The 16,661-nt window shown below is 45.8% G+C and overlaps 1 protein-coding gene across 10 annotated transcripts in view; it reads right to left on the reverse strand.

The window, feature by feature from the left end:
- The window catches only part of PHLDB1 (pleckstrin homology like domain family B member 1), a 417,405-nt gene that overhangs the window by 68,796 nt on the left and 331,948 nt on the right, over window positions 1-16,661 (reverse strand). The gene's annotated exons all lie outside the window — the stretch shown is intronic.

Here is a 16,661-nt window from a genome sequence, read left to right on the forward strand (position 1 = left end):
CTGGTACACTTTGATGCCAAAATCATACTCTGTCAGAACACACTCATGTGATTATGCCCCTTACTCAGAAACACTGTTCTCACAATCAAATGCAATTGTTCAAAACCTTCTCATATAAAAATAACACAGAAGGAAAATGCTACTTACTAGTATGCATCTGCTCTTGGCATGTAGAGCTGCAGAGTTACACACTATGCATAGATGGCCACCTAGTGTTGGGCCTGGATGTTTGCAGTTTGTTTTGTTGTTGAAAAGTCTTTGCAAGTCACGGGATAGGTGACTCCTCCTTTGGATTATACTGCGCAAGGGCATCGGCTCCATCCCCAGATTGTTTTTCGCCATTAGGGAAGTGATGGAGTTGTACAAGAGGTAGTGATGTCCATGTGGTTTGTATCTAATTAAGATAACACTGGAACAGATAAAAGGTAGCCGGGGAGGCGGGTGGGTGTGTGTAACTCTGCAGCTCTACATGCCAAGAACAGATGCATACTGGTAAGTAGCATTTTCTGTTCGAGGCATATGAGCTGCAGATTACACACTATGCATAGATTGTATAGCAGTACCCTCACCTAGCGGCGACCACCAGTATCTGTTGCAGTTGTTTGAAACAGTGTTTTTAGTACACCCTGGCCCACAGTGGCTTGTTGTTTAGTTTGCACATCTACACAGTAATGCTTTGTGAATATGTGGGATGTAAGCCATGTAGCTGCTTTGCATATGTCATCTAGGGGAATGTTCCCTATGAATGCCATTGAAGCACCTATTTTCTTTGTAGAATGGGCTTTTGGAGGAATCGTTAATGTACGTTTGGCTTTGTGGTAACATATTTGTATGCATTTAACAATCCACCTAGCGATCCCCGATTTTGATATGGGGTTGCCTTTATGTGGCGGTGAAAAAGACACAAAAAGCTGTTTTGTTTTACGAAAAGTTTGTGTCCTTTCGATATAGTACAGTAATGCTTTTTTGACATGTAAGGTGTGTAGAGCTCTTTCTGCGACTGTTTGAGGCTGCGAGAAAAATACGGGCAGCTCAACTGATTGATTTAGATGGAATGGTGAAATGACTTTAGGAAGGAATTTAGGATTAATACGAAGAACCACTTTGTTATGATGCATTTGCAGAAAGGGTTCTTGAATGGTAAATGCTTGTAGTTCACTAACTCTTCTGAGAGAAGTAATTGCTACTAGGAAAGCTACTTTCCAGGTTAGGAATTGGAAAGCTACTTTCCAGGTTAGGAATTGCAATTCACATTTAAGTAATGGTTCAAAGGGAGGTCCCATTAATCTTGTGAGAACAATGTTTAAGTTCCACACTGGTGCAGGTGGCGTTCTGGGAGGAATTATTCTTTTGAGTCCTTCCATGAAAGCTTTTATAGCTGGTACTCTAAAAAGAGATAGATGTTGTCTATTTTGTTGTCTATTTTGTAAGTATGCTGCAATGGCAGCGAGGTGTAGTCTGATAGATGTATAGGCTAAATTACACTTTTGAAGGTGTAATAGATATCCTATGATGTGTTGAATAGACACGTCTAAAGGATTAATTTGGTTGTTTTGGCAGTATATGACAAACCGTTTCCACTTAGCAGCATAACATGCTCTAGTAGTGGGACGTCTAGCTTCTTTGATAACGTTCATACATTCTGGAGGAAGGTTGAGAAAACCAAACTCTATGACCTCAGGAGCCAGATCGCTAGGCTGAGCTGAGCTGGGTCCGGGTGTCTGATCTCTCCATGGTTCTGTGTTAATAGGCGTGGAGATAGGTTTAGTTTTTGGTGTGGTACTACAGACATCCGCAACAGCGTGGTGTACCACAGTTGTCTGGCCCAAGTTGGAGCGACTAGAATGAGCGCCAGGGAATGTTGTTGCAGTTTGCGTACCACTAACTTAAGTAGTGGGAGAGGAGGAAAAGCGTACGCAAATAGTTTTGACCAGTTCATCGCATTGCCTTTGGACAATGGGTGTGGGTATCTGGCGGCAACGTTTGGGCATTTTGCGTGTTCGTGGGTGGCGAAGAGGTCTATCTGAGGCTGTCCCCACATTTGAAAGAACGGATGAAGAACTTGCGGATGAAGTTCCCACTCGTGGATCGGCTGCGTTTGTCGACTTAGTAGATCTGTTGTAATCAAAAAGAGAGGAGAACTAGAGAGGCTAGTCCGTTTCCCCAGTTTATATGTTAGCAATCAATGAGAACTAGCTCTGGTTTAAATTGTTGGTATGTCTGCGGGTGGAGGAACACCATAAGGTTTTATGAAGGCCCTCACCCACCAACCTAGTTGGTGGCATGCTTCATCATCAGCCCCACCCGAGGTACCGAGTGTACCTCATGTGTGCTTCGACGCCAGATTACTGCGGAGCGGGTTTTTTGATTCGTGAGGGTGCTGCGAGTGTGCTCTGAGTGAGGTTTAAAATACTGTCCTGGGTGTCCCAAAGACTGTTTTAATGGTGGGCCGCAGGCAGTCAATAAAAACAAAGGCTTTCGGACGTGCACGGTATGCTTATGGCCTCCGACGTCCTGTGCGGTCAACTAGTTGTCTGGGCAGAGGCTCAGTGAGAGCACTCAGCACGGAGCCTCTGCCCGGACAACAGGTTCATTGCGGGCCCAGCGACATCGCACAAGTGCACATGGTCCTGGCCCCCAGCTGAGCTCCATGCTGAGTTGTTCGCTAAAATCAGGTGTACAACTCGAGAGGAAACACCTCTTGCACATATAAGCACCGTAGCGTGTGCTTTACACACAGGGCACTGAAACTCATACAAACCCATGTAACGCCCTACACATATAAGGTCCTGACGAAAGCCTGTAGAAGAAAAGGCTTGGCTGAAACTAGTTGACTGCACAGGACGTCGGAGGCCATAAGCCTACCGTGCATGTCCGAAAGCCTTTGTTTTTATTGACTGCCTGGGGCCCACCATTAAAACAGTCTTTGGGACACCCAGAACAGTATTTTAAACCTCACTCAGAGCACACTCACAGCACCCTCACAAACCAAAAAACCCACGTCGAAGCACACCTGAGGTACACTCGGTATCTCAGGTGGGGCCCGATGATGAAGCATGCCACCAACTAGGTTGGTGGGTGAGGGCCTTCATAAAACCTAATGGTTTTCCTCCACCCGCAGATATACAAACAATTTAAACCAGAGCTAGTTCTCATTGATTGCTAACATATAGACTTAGCAGATCTGCCATAGTGTTTTGTACTCCTGTGACGTTTTGGGCTAAGAGGAAGATCTTTAGTGGCATAGCCCATCTCCATATCTGCTGTGCTAACTGATAGAGCTGCAGAGAGTGTGTTCCCCTTGTTTGTTTATGTAGTACATAGCTGTCATATTGTCTGTGCAGACTATGACAGCTTTGCCTGACACTTGAATTTGAAATGCTTTTAGGGCTAGAAACAGAGCTAGCAGCTCCAAGTGGTTGATGTGGAGTAACGTTTGTTGCGGGTCCACCTGCCTTGCATGGTGTGATGCAGTAAGTGGGCTCCCCAGCCGGAGAGCGATGCGTCCGCTGTCATGACTATTTGAGGAACTGGCTCTAGAAAAGGTCGCCCTTTGGAAAGGTTTTTGGTGTTCCAACATTGCAGAGAACGAGGAGTCTGACTGTTTACCAATACTAGGTCTGTTAGTGGACCTTGAGCCTGGTTCCATTGGCGTGCTAGGCACTCTTGAAGAGGACGCATTTGCAGTCTTGCGTGAGGTACTACAAATATGCAAGATGCCATCATTCCTATGAGCTGCATGAACACTCGAGTTGGTAGCGAGTGTTGTGGTTTGAATTTTGTTAGGAGAGTTTGTACACTTGTTCTTCTGGCTGGAGAGGGATAAGCTAGTGTTAGTTGGGTGTTTATTGTAGCGCCGAGATACTTTTGTATGTGCAAGTGTTGCAGATGCGATTTGGTGAGATTTACTGTGAATCCCAAGTCGTGAAGCAGTTGAATAGTAGCGTGAGTGTGTTGTACACACTGGCTGTATGAGCTGGCTTTTATGAGCCAGTCGTCCAAATATGGGAAGACATGAATATGTTGTCTTCTTAAGTGTGCTGCTACTGCTGCTAGGCATTTTGTAAACACCCTTGGCACTGTTCTGACTCCGAATGGGAGCACTTTGAACTGGTAGTGCTGCCGGTCTAGCACAAATCGGAGATATTTTCTGTGCGCTGTGTGGATGGGAATATGGAAGTAGGCGTCCTTGAGATCTAGAGTGATAAGGAAGTCGTTTAGTACCAGAAGTGGAAGGACTTGTTGGAGTGTGACCATATGAAAATGATCCGACTGTATGTAAATGTTTGGAGGTCTGAGGTCTAGGATGGGTCTTAGAGATCCGTCCTTCTTTGGTATTAGGAAATATAGGGAGTATACTCCTTTGTTTTTCTGATGCTCCTGAACTATTTCTATTGCATTTTTCTGCAGGAGAGATATTACCTCCTGTCTGAGCAGTGTTCTTGTGACATTGGACGCTGCTTGGGTATGTTTGGGGGGGTAGATGTTAGTTCTAGACAGTAACCTGATTGAATTATTCGGAGCACCCACTTGTCTGATGTGATGTTTTCCCAGGCTGGCAGGTATTGTTGAAGTCTTCCCCCGACAGGAGTGGAATGGGACGGGGGAAGGAGAAGGGTGTCATTGGGCAGGGGTCGAGGCAGAGCGGGAGTTGTTATTTTTACCTCTGCCTTTGTTATTGTTACCCCTGTAACTCCCTTTGGTAGCCCTTGCTGTAAGTGGACTGTGTAGGGGCTTTGTATGAGGTAGAAGGTGTGTCTGAAGATTATCCCCTGGTGGCACCTCGATAGGATGAGCGTCGAAATGAACGTCTGGGAGCCTGCGACTGCAGGGCTCCCATAGATTTGGCGGTATCTGTATCCTTTTACATTTTTTCAAGTGATACATCTACGTTAGGTCTGAATAGGTGTTGCTCATCAAAGGGTTGATTAAGAATGGCACTTTGTACTTCAGGTTTGAACCCTGATATGCGTAGCCAGGCATGTCTACGTAATAAAACGCTGGTGTTAACTGCCCTAGAGGCAGTATCTGCTGCATCGAGTGCACACCGAATAGAGGTGTTTGTAATATTTTTCCCCTCTTGGATAAGCGGATTTGCTCTATCCTTGTACTTATCAGGGAGGTGCCTCATTAATGATTCTAATTCGTCATAATGTGCCCTGTCATATCTGGCTAATAATGCCTGTGTATTGGCGATACGCCACATGTTTGCTGCTTGAGACGCCGTTCTTTTCCCTGATGCTTCAAGTAGCTTAGACTCTTTATCTGGTGGTGGAGCATCGCCTGATGTTTGTGAGTTTGCTCTCTTGCGTGCATTGGAAACTACAAGCGAGTCTAGTGGTACTGGGTCTTTAATATATGCTGGGTCTGAGTGGGCAGCTTTTTTTTTTTTTCTCTATACGAGGGTTAATGAGCCAAGTTCTGACTGGGTCCTTGAAGACTTCAGGAGCATGCTTAATCACTCCTTTAAGCATTGGTAAAATGGATGAGGACCTTTGTGCATTATCAAAGGTATCCATTAGGAAGTCTTCATCTACAGGGTCTGTATGCATGTCTACCCCATGATATTGCGCAGCTCTGTGAATCAATTGATTGAAACCCAGAATGTCTTCTGGTGGGGAAGGCCTTGAGGGGTATATGTCCTCCTCAGGAACATTTGGGACATCTGGGGTGTTATAATCATCCCATGGGTCAGGTGATCCTGTAGGCGTAGCTGGATCAGGTATGTTACCCCCCATATCGTCAGAGCTATCATCCCTGTTGTCATCGTCTGGTATGATAGAGGATGCTGGGGAATGTTGTGGTAAGGGAGGATGTGGTGATGGTACAGGTAAAAAAGAAGGGGAAGGCAGTCTTTAGGGAGAGGAAGCCATGTCCTTCTTTGAATGCGGAGCTGGAGCTGGTGTGTCCAGTGGTCGCTTTTTTGAAGCCAAAATTAGCTGTCCAGTGATTGGATCTTTAGCTAGAGTCTTTTGAGCAGGGTCTGGGTAAAGTAAGTCCTCTGCAGGAGGCCGATCCTTTGGTGTGGAGGAAGGTTTCGGCACTGAAGCGGTTTGTTTTGATTTTTTGGCAATGTCTTTAACCGGAGAAGCAGGAGTCTTTTTCGGCTCCGAAGCTTTTTTTGGTTCCGAGGATTTTTTAGGCTCCGGTATATTTTTTGGATCCGATGGTTTTTTCAAATCCGAAGCGGGTTTGCTTAGTTCCGACCTGGGTTTCGGTGCCGAAGGAGTAGTGGTATGTTTCGGCGCCGATGGTTTGGATGTCGGCGTAGCAGGTGAAGTTGTCTTTTTCGGTGCCAGTAAATATGCGCCGGCACCGTGCGAAGGCCGACTCGAGCCCGAGTCGCCTGAAGGCTTAATTAGCTTCTTAGCCGGGCCCGAAGGTGGAGCAGTAGAAGCAGTGTGTCGGTGTGCACCCGAGGGCGAGGGTGTGGCCGGGGCCTTCTTTAGGTGTGTCGAGGGAGGGTCAGGGTCGACGGTCTTACTTACAACCCGCTGTGCTGGAGTGATTTACTCGACTTCGGAGTCTTCTGCCTCGGAATTGCTGTCGACGTCGTGTTGTTCTGGAACGTTGACGCCTTCTTCAAAGATGTCGTCCGGAATCGAAGCTGAAGATCGAGCCATTGTTCTCCTCGCTCTTCGGTCCCAGATAGTCTTGTTGGAGCGGAAAGAGGCACAATCGGAACAGTCTTTGGCCTCGTGCTCCGGGGAGAGGCAAAGGTTACACACTTCATGAAGGTCGGTGTGGGGAAACTTCAACCCACATTGAGGACACTTCTTAAATGGCGTCCTTTCCATGAGCTGGAGTTGAGGCCTAGTTAGGCCCGAAGGCAGTCGACGACGACCAAAATCAGTCTTCCGTGTGGAGAGTAGCGCAGACTGGAAAAGCGTTCGAAACTTAATTTCTGTAAGTTTGTGAGGATTGCGCGCCGAAGGAAATCGGTTCCAACACGGAGCACTGGAAACACATCCGAGCCCGGTGGTGGAAAAAACCAATCTGGGGATGGAGCCGATGCCCATGCGCAGTATCATCCAAAGGAGGAGTAACCTATCCTGAGACTTCCAAAGACTTTTCTACAACAAAACAAACTGCAAACATCCGGGCCCAACACTAGGTGGCCATCTATGCATAGTGTGTACCTCTGCAGCTCATATGCCTCGAACATGGAATTACCTAATTATCTAAAACCTTACATAAATACCCAGAAACACACTTCTCCCAAAGAAAAGCCAGCAAACTTCACATTACATTCCTTAAATTCAGGAGAAAGCCAAGCACCTGCCCCTGATAAACTATGTCTACATTAAAGCAAGTTTCTTTTAAGAAAGGCCACAGCCATAAAACTGATTTGTAGGAGCTGGTATTTGTGAAGGGTTGATTCACAAAGATTTCCATCAATAATGTGCTCACCTTTTCTATATTTTTAATTAACAGAAGCAACAAAGTGTTTTAGGATTCAGACCGTTGCAACAGACTTATTTTTGGAGTTTTATATAGTGCTGACTTGACCCGGGGGTATCAGAGCGCTTTACGTAGAATGGGAATGTAATAGTTGCATAGGTTACATATGTGTAGATACAAATACATAGGATACGGGCAAATAAAAAACAACAAAGTACAGTTGACCTGTGAATGGATTATATCTATAACTTTTTAAATGAAGGGGTTACCACGGATAAACACAGTTACACGTAACAAAAAGAGTAGAGGGGGAATTGAGAATACAGTAGATGGATTAATTCAGGTCCTGCAGACCGGCACTAATTAGGGTAAAAATCGGGGTCAGTCTGTCCAACCGGGCTGGAACAAAGGCAGTCCCATTCGAGTTCTGTGGCAAACCCTCAAGTGGGCTGGGGTCGCGGCACCGCAGCACCATGGGCTGGCCTTGCTCTCTGAGCCAAAGCAAGCTGGCCACAGAGAGGGCTAGACGATGGGGCAACATGGCTGCCTCGCACCAACCATCTCCTCCGACAAGACGGTTTCCTGTAAGCTGGCTAAATGGTGTCACCATGTACAGATAGCCAAATAACTAGTGCTATCCCAGGGAATAACCTTGTATCTGCCATTACCACATATAGATAACCAAATAAGGAATACGCTACTTATTCTATAAGAATCTGGTGTGACATGTAGTGCATGTAGTCACATGCTCTGCACTTCTGCCATCTAGTGTTGGGTCCGGAGTTGTGCAAGTTGTTTTTCTTCGAAAAAGTATTTTGAGTCACGATGTCGAGTGACTCCTCTACTCGGTGGTAATGCGTATGGGCATTGACTCCATTGTTAGATTGTTTTCACGCAGGTGGGTGAGAAAGGAGTGTAAAGTATGTGCAAATAATGCAATGACCAGCTAAATGTTTAAATAGTGAAAAGTAATATATGTATGGAACTGCCACAGGTGTCCAGGGAGTAGGATGGGTGCTTGTGGATCTACAGCACTGCATTCCATGGAAATATGCTTACAAGGTAACTAACATATTCCATTTGATGGCATGTGTGGCTGTAGATACACATGCTCTGCATAGATTGTAAACAGTCCCTCTTGATAAGCGGTGGCTAACGTGTGGTGTACCAGTGCTTTGAAAAAGAGTACGTAGCACTACATGTTCTACATTGGCTTGTTGGCCTGCTATAACATCCACACCATAATGTTTGGTGAAAGTGTGGGTTGTGGACCAAGTAGTAGCTTTACATATGTCAGCTATGGGAATATTTCCTAAAAAGGCAACAGTTGCTCCATTTTTGTGCAGTGTGCACTCTGGGAGGAACAGGTAAAGGTCAAGAAGGTGCAGGAGGAAGCCTCGGCGGAAGAACGCATTTAAGTTTTTCCATAAGGGCTTTTATGACTGGAACTTTGAAGAGGGAAAAGTGTTTTCTGTTTTGAAGAAAGACAGCCATGGCAGCGAGATGTAAGCTTGTAGAAGTATGTGCTAAACTCACCTTTTGCAATTGAAGTAGATAACAGATAACATTTTGTACTGTAGCTGTGAAAGAGTCAATTTGTTTTGAGTGGCAGTAGCAAACAAAACATTTCCATTTTGCTGCATAGCAGGCCCTTGTGGTAGGTTTTCATGCTTCTTCAAGAATGTTCAATCATTCTGCCGGTATGATAAGATAACCAAATTCTATGACCTCAAGAGCCAGATTGCTAGGTTGAGAGCTTTGAGATGTGGGTGTCTGATTTGTCTGTGATTTTACATGAGAAGGTCCGGCCTGTTGAGGAGTCTCTCGTGTGGAACTACTGAAAGGTCTAGTAATGTTGTGAACCAAGGCTGACAAGCCCAAGTGGTAGTTACTAGGATCATCATTGGAGATGTCTGCCTGAGCTTCCGAACCAGAAATGGATGGAGGGGGAGAGGTGGAAAACGTAGGCAAATATCTTTGACCAACTTATTCGTAGTGCATTGGGTGTGGTGGAATTTTGCGTTTTCTGCTGAGGTGAAAAGATCCATTTGAGTGAAGCCCCATTTCTGGAAGTAGGGTAGGAGAACTTGTGGGTGGAGTTCCCATACGTGGACTTGTTCCTGCAACCTGCTGAGCAGGTCTACAACGTTGCTGTATGTTCCCAGAACGTATTTAGCCAACAGGTGAATGTGGTGATCTAGAGCCCAGTTCCAGATGGTCTGAAACAGTTGTCAGAGTTGAGTAGACTGCCCCGCCCATTTTTGAAGATAATACATTGCTGTCATATTGTCTGTTCAGACAAGGAAAACCTTGTGCGTCAGATGAGGTAGGAAAGCTTTCAATGCTAGGTGAACAGATTGAAGCTCTAGGTAGTTGATGTGGAGAGATTGGTGCCTGACATTCGATAGGTCATAAACTGCAAGGTGTTAGAGGTGAGCACCCCATCCCATTTGTGATGCATCTATTGTTAGGTGGGATACAGAGTCAAGAAAAGGCCACCCTACAACAGGATGGCAGGGGTTCCACCATTGCAGAGAACAGTGAGTGTTGCAGTCTATCAACTATGCCAGTAGTGTGGGCACAGGTGCAGGAGCACTGTGCCCATACAGCAGCCAGGGCCATTCCTGGGCACTGCAAGTACAGCTATGCCATTAAGAGTATATGGTGCTAGGAGGTTGTCATTACGAACTCCACAGCACCATAATGGCTACACTGAAGACTGAGAAGTTTGGTATCAAACTTCTCAGCACATTAAACCCACACTGATGCCAGTGTGGGATTTAATGTCAATGCACTACAGAGGGCATCTTAGAGATGCCCCCTGAAACCTAACCAACTCAAAGTGTCCGGACTGCATGGCTACCGAAGCTGCCACCACCAGACATGTTTCTGGACCCCTGGGTCGAGAGCTTGCCACTCTTGTGGGCCTGAAACAATGCACATCCTGCGACGAGGTGCCAAGCCTCCTCCCCCAGGATGGGCAGGGGAAGCTTCAAAGGCATGCCGCCTTTTGTGAACTTCCCCCAGGCCAATTGCTGTACTCCGCAACTGGCCCCCACTGGTTCTGACCCCCACTCTGGCGGGAAGACAGGCGGGAAACCCTAAGTGAGGAAAGGGGGTGTGCCAGCCTCTGCCAAACCCACCCCTCAGGTGAGAGAGGCGAGGTGAAGCATAATTCCGGGCTCCCGCCATCTTGAGGATGGGGAGCCATGCCCAATCAGAGATAGGCCTCTCCCCCCCTCCCACAGGAGAGGAGCAGGATAGGGTTGTCCTCACCCCAGGACAGGGACCCATTGGTCCCTGGCCTTGCCTTACCTGTAACTCCCCTAAATTTAGTATTTAGGGGCACCCTGAACCTTCCTTCCTCAGTTTCCGATTTTGAAACAAGAAGAAGAACAAGAGGAAAGAAGACCTGCCATGCAGCTGCTAACAAAAGGACGACACCAACTGACTTGGCCCCAGCCCTACCGGCCTGCTGATCCTTGAACCTGCTCCAGCTAAAACCCCGGCGTCTCTTGTGGACAGCAACCTCAAATATTCCAGAGGACCTGCCTGCCGTGCTCAGCTAAAGACTGGGACTCCCATGAGCAGTGGTTCTGCTCAAACAAGCAACACCCCTGGTGCCAGCCAGGAACCGCAAATCAAACACACTCTGCACCTGCCGAGCCCAACCTGTGCCTGAGTGAACAAAGACCACGAGGACGTACCCCCGGCCATTATGAGCATGAATCCAGTGCCCAAGGACCCTCCTCAACGATCCAGATGATGCCTGCAGTCTCACAACAAGGGTCCCCTCCAACCGTGACCAGCTGAGGGTAAGATTTCCCGACGCTAAAAGACACCCCTGCACCCGGCGCACCACGGCCTCCTGTGCCCAACTCCTGGGTGTCTACCTATCCTCCAAGACCCCAACTTACCTCTCGAAGTGGTGGTCGCACCTGAAGAATCTCCGTCCCAGAGCCTGCACCTTTTGTTCAACTTCCAGCTTTCCCATTGAATAACATTGGGCGCCCGAAGACCCAAAAGAACCCTGCACCCAGTTGCCCGAGTGCCACTGGGAGTGCAGCATCTATCCTACTCTATTTCCCCACTTGCCCTGTGTAAGTGACCAGGAGCTCAGCTCCCACAGCCGCGTGGCCTGCCTGCTAGCAGCCACCAACCGAAGGCCCCCTATCCTCCGTAGGATAACATTGGGCCTACTCTCACTGTACCCGGAGGCCCCTGTGCCGCTGAGGGTGTACCAACTGTACCTACCTGACCCTGGGAGACCCCTGAGTCTATCCCCAGAACCTTAACTCTACCAGTCGAGTACTTACCCGAAGACCAATAACTTGATGTTCTCCATAGGGTAACATTGGCTGGTTCTCACTTGAAATTTCTTGGAAGTGTCGATTTTCACAACTTTGAAATATTCCTTAAAAATCGTCCAAACATCAAAAACGAAATTACCCACCTGCAATCAGGAGAGATCACAGTGCTGTGTCTTTGAGCCCAGCACTGAACCTGAAAAGTAATTATAACCGTGATTTACTGTTAATCCAATTTCCCCCCCATAGGAATACATTGCCTGGTTTTCGCCAGAATTTCTTCTAAGTGTCGATTTTCTAAACTTAAAAATATTCCTTAAAAATCGCCTGTGTAACAAAAACGATTTCTTTCAACTGTTTACACGAAATGCACCAGGGCTAAATCCAGGATCCAGCCCTGAGTAAGAAAAACATTTGTAAAGTGATTTTATTGCATTTAGTTAAAACTTACCATTGAGCTCAATGTTATTTTGTGTTTAACTTGTGTTGCCTATTGCAACAACTGTATCTATTGCATTTAAAAGCCTACTGCTATTTGAAAGTATTCAATTGCAACATCTCATTCTGAGAAAGTATTTATGATACCTACTGTTTTTCTAAAATAAAACAACCATATATTTTTATATACAAAACAAATGGCCTAGACTTAATTTCTTGAGTGTGTGAGACCATTTGCTGACTGAGTGTGTACAACATATGCTTTACACTGTCCTCGGATACTTCCTTACTGCTCGACCAAGCTACCACTTTTGAGAGTAAGGTTATATCTAACTTTAGCCTCTGCCATACCTCTGGGGACTGTGGACTCTGTGCTCACTGAACCTTACTTTGGTGCAGTATTTACAGAGCCACTTTCTTACACTATGGCAATGCAAGAAGCCATCATCCCTAGCAGATGCATGACAACCTTCACTGTGAATTGTTGGTTGGTCTGAATCTGGGGCAGTATTGTCTGAATGTTTTGAAGTCTTACGGGATTGGGGCAAGCTAATCCTGATTGCGTGTTCAGGGTTGCTCCCAAGTATGGTTGAATCTGTAATAGTTGTAAGTGAGATTTGGGGATGTTGATAGTAAAAACCCGAATTGTGGGGAAGATCTATTGCCATCTGATTGTCATGTTGGCTCTGATTAAGAGTGCTGGCTTTGATAAGCCAGTTGTCCAGGTATGGGAATACATGGACAGCTTGTATTCTCAGATATGCTGCAAACACTGCTAGACATTTTGGTGAATATTCTAGGTGCAGTGGTCCCCCGAATAGCAAAACCTTGAACTGAAAGACGTTCCCCGCTATGACAAATCTTAAATATTTGCAATGAGCTGGGTGTATTGGTATGTGGAAGTAGGCGCCATTAGGTCTAGTGTTGCCTTAAAGTCACCTTGTTAAGGAAGTGGAATAACATCCTGTAAGGTAACCATGTGGAAGTGTTCTGATAGATGTGTTTGTTTAAGAGCATGAGATCCAATATTGGCCTTAAAGACCCATCCTTTTTGGCGATTAGGAAGTATAGAGTATACCCCTGATCCCTGGTGTTGAAGAGGGATGGGCTGTATAGCACCTTTGAGGAGAAAAGCTTGAACTTCCTGTTTGAGTGATGTTTGCTACTCATGTGATGTCCTGTAAACACGAGGTGGAATATTGGGTGGTAGGGTATTGAGCTCCAGACAATAGCCATGTGGGATAATGTCTAACACCCACTTGTCTGATGTGATGAATTGCCATATGTGTAGGTAATTGTGGATGTTCCCCCCGACAGGTGCTATGTGATAGGGTGGTAGGGGATAGGGTAGCCACTGTTTGGTAGAGGGTGTTGCTCCACGGGGGAAACACCCTTACCTCTAACTCTGGTATTGCTTTCTCCATAGGAGCCACAGCAGTAGTCCTTAGAGTATGGACCCTGACTGTGCTGCTTTTGTTGGAAGCCTCCGAAAAGGTGGATTTTGAGGCTCTGTTGTATCCTGATCGATGAAAAAACCCAAGGGTAGCAGGTGTTTGAAGTGCCACCATAGCTTTGGACGTATCAGTATCTTTTTACATTTTTCTAATGTGGAATCTTCCTGAGGACCAAACAGATTTTCCTTATCACAGGGCATGTTTAAGACAGCTTGTTGAACCTCAGGCTTAAACCCTGAGATTTGAGCCAAGCATGTCATCGAAGTAAAATACTAGTATTTACTCCTCTGGCAGCTGTGTCTGCAGAATCTAATGCACACTGTATGGAAGTGTTCGGTGATTATTTTACCTTCAGATACTAACTGCTGCCCAGGTTTTATGTGTTCCTCTAAGAGATATTAAAGTAGATCTTCCATTTCGTCCCAGTGGGAGCAGTCATTGCGTGCTGGGAGAGCTTGTGAGTTGGCAATATGTCAGTGGTTGTCAACCTGAGCTTCAACTCTTTTCCCCGCAGCATCTATCCTTTTGCTCTCTTTTTCAGGAGGCGGATCGTCTCCTGTGGGCTGAGAGTTGGCACTCTTGTGTGCTTTCCTGGTAACTAGGAAGTCTGGTGGTAACTGTCCTCTAATGTACATTATGAAGACAGAGAAAAGAACCGCAGATTCAAACCAAAACCGAGTCGAAACATAAAGCGGAAGCACAATCATCGGAACCGATGGCGGAGAAAGGAAAATGCTACTTACCAGTATGCATCTGTTCTTGGCATGTAGGGCTGCCGGTTCACACACTAGTGCATAGATCGCCATCTGGTGGTGGGCCCGGATGATTACACTTTGTTGTTGTCCTGGAAGAGTCTTTGTTTGGTAGAGGACTCCTCCTGTGGAGCATAGTGCGCATGGGCATTGACCATCTTCTGATTGTTTTTTGCCATTAGGGAAAATGATGGAGTTGTGTGAGAACAGAAAGAGATGCCCATGTATAGTGTATCTAATTAAGATATTACTGGAACAGATATAGGGAGGCGGGGGGCGTGTGTGAATCTGCAGCCCTACATGCCAAGAACAGATGCATACTGGTAAGTAGCATTTTCCGTTCGAGGCATATGGGCTGCAGATCACACACTAGTGCATTGATTGCATGGCAGTTCTCTCCCTTAGCGGCAACCACCAGTATCTGTTGCCGTGGTTTGGAATAGTGTTTTGAGTACAGCCTGGGCCACACTAAATTGTTGTTTTGCTTGCACATCTACACCGTAGTGCTTTGTGAATGTGTGCGGTGTAGACCATGTAGCTGCCTTGTAGATATCATCTAAGGGAATATTTCCTAAAAATGCCATGGATGCCCCTAGTTTACGGGTGGAATGAGCCCTAGGGGGAATGGATAGAGTGCGTTTTGCTTTTTGGTAACACATTTGAATGCATTTGACAATCCACCTTTCAATCCCAGTTTTTGAGATGGGATTACGTTTATGTGGAGGAGAAAAGGACACAAAAAGCTGGTTTGTTTTACGAAATGGCTTTGTCCTGTCAATATAGTAGAGGAGAGCTCTTTTGACATCTAATGTATGGAGAGCTCTCTCAGCAACTGTTTGAGGTTGGGAGAAGAATACTGGCAACTCAATAGACTGAGATGGAACGGTGAAATGACTTTTGGAAGGAATTTGGGATTTGTCTTTAGAACCACTTTGTAGTGATGGAGTTGCAAGAATGGTTATTGAATTGTGAATGCCTGGATCTCACTCACTCTTCTGAGTGAAGTAATAGCAATTAAAAAAGCAACTTTCCATGAAAGAAATTGTAAGTCACACTTATGCAAGGGTTCAAATGGAGGACCCATAAGCCTAGTGAGAACAATGTTTCGATTCCATACAGGGGAGGGTGGTACTCTGGGGGGAATTATTCTTTTGAGTCTTTCCATGAATGCTTTGATGGCAGGTACTCTGAATAATGACAGATGTCTGTTTTGAAGGTAAGCTGCTATAGCAGCAAGATGTAACCTGATTGAGGAGTATGTCAAACTACATCTTTGTAGATGGTGCAGGTAACTGCAAGATAAGACTCCCTCGCAGCAACTTAGAAACTGGGCTAGCTGAAAGCGAAACTGCCCTCCCTGCTCACAAAGCAACAAAAATAAAAAGAGGACTACTGTCTCTTTCTCCCATATGGGGCGGCCATTTTTTTTTTTTTTTTTTCGCCCAGTCTCTCTCTCGGGTGGCCATCTTGGACTAGTCATTGTAGCGGGGCTATCATCCATTCATTCACACTATCTGAACTTACACTAAGAACTCAACACCGGCTACCGCTTAGTCTACCTTTTTTGCGGCAACACTATATTTTTACTTGTATTTTGTTCACTTTTGACAGAATGTCGGTCTCTTTTGCAGGATTATACCTCTATCTGTATTATAAACATTTCTGCAGTATTATACCTTTTTGTAACCGGCACTCTGTTCACTTTCCCATGTAACACAGAGACTGCTACCTCTTATATTTGGGGTCATACCTACATGTCTCCACTACTACTTGTGATAGAGATAGACTATGTTTTGCTATATTATATTTGTATCTGTATCTTGTACACCTTGTAACCTGCACCCAGTTCACCTTCTCTTTGGGACGCACCGACTGCTACCTCATATACTACCTCATATACTTCGATTGCTACCTCAGATACTTTGATCGCACACTAATGTCAATGCTACCTCCTATATCAATATTATATTTTTACCTGTATTTTGCTCACTTTTGTAACCTGCACCCAGTTTCACTTTCTCTTGGGTCGCACCGATTGCTACCTCATATATTTTGATTGCTCTCTAAGATCACTAATGTTCTGATTTCTGACCCAGATAACCTGTTGTGCTTGCATGTGCACCTTGCTCCGGCATATCACTACTGCTCACCCACCCCCGCGCTACACTGCTACCATACCAACATGGAGCTCATTGGCAAACACACATATAAAATAAACTACCCTTCCTCTCTCACCAAAAAATCTACTAAACGCTTTAAACACGACTTCCTTAGGTCCCACCCAGAAACACCCTTTGCCGACACCTACT

Source organism: Lissotriton helveticus, chromosome 3_1 (genome assembly GCF_964261635.1).
Source record: "Lissotriton helveticus chromosome 3_1, aLisHel1.1, whole genome shotgun sequence".
In the NCBI taxonomy this organism is placed as follows: domain Eukaryota; kingdom Metazoa; phylum Chordata; class Amphibia; order Caudata; family Salamandridae; genus Lissotriton; species Lissotriton helveticus.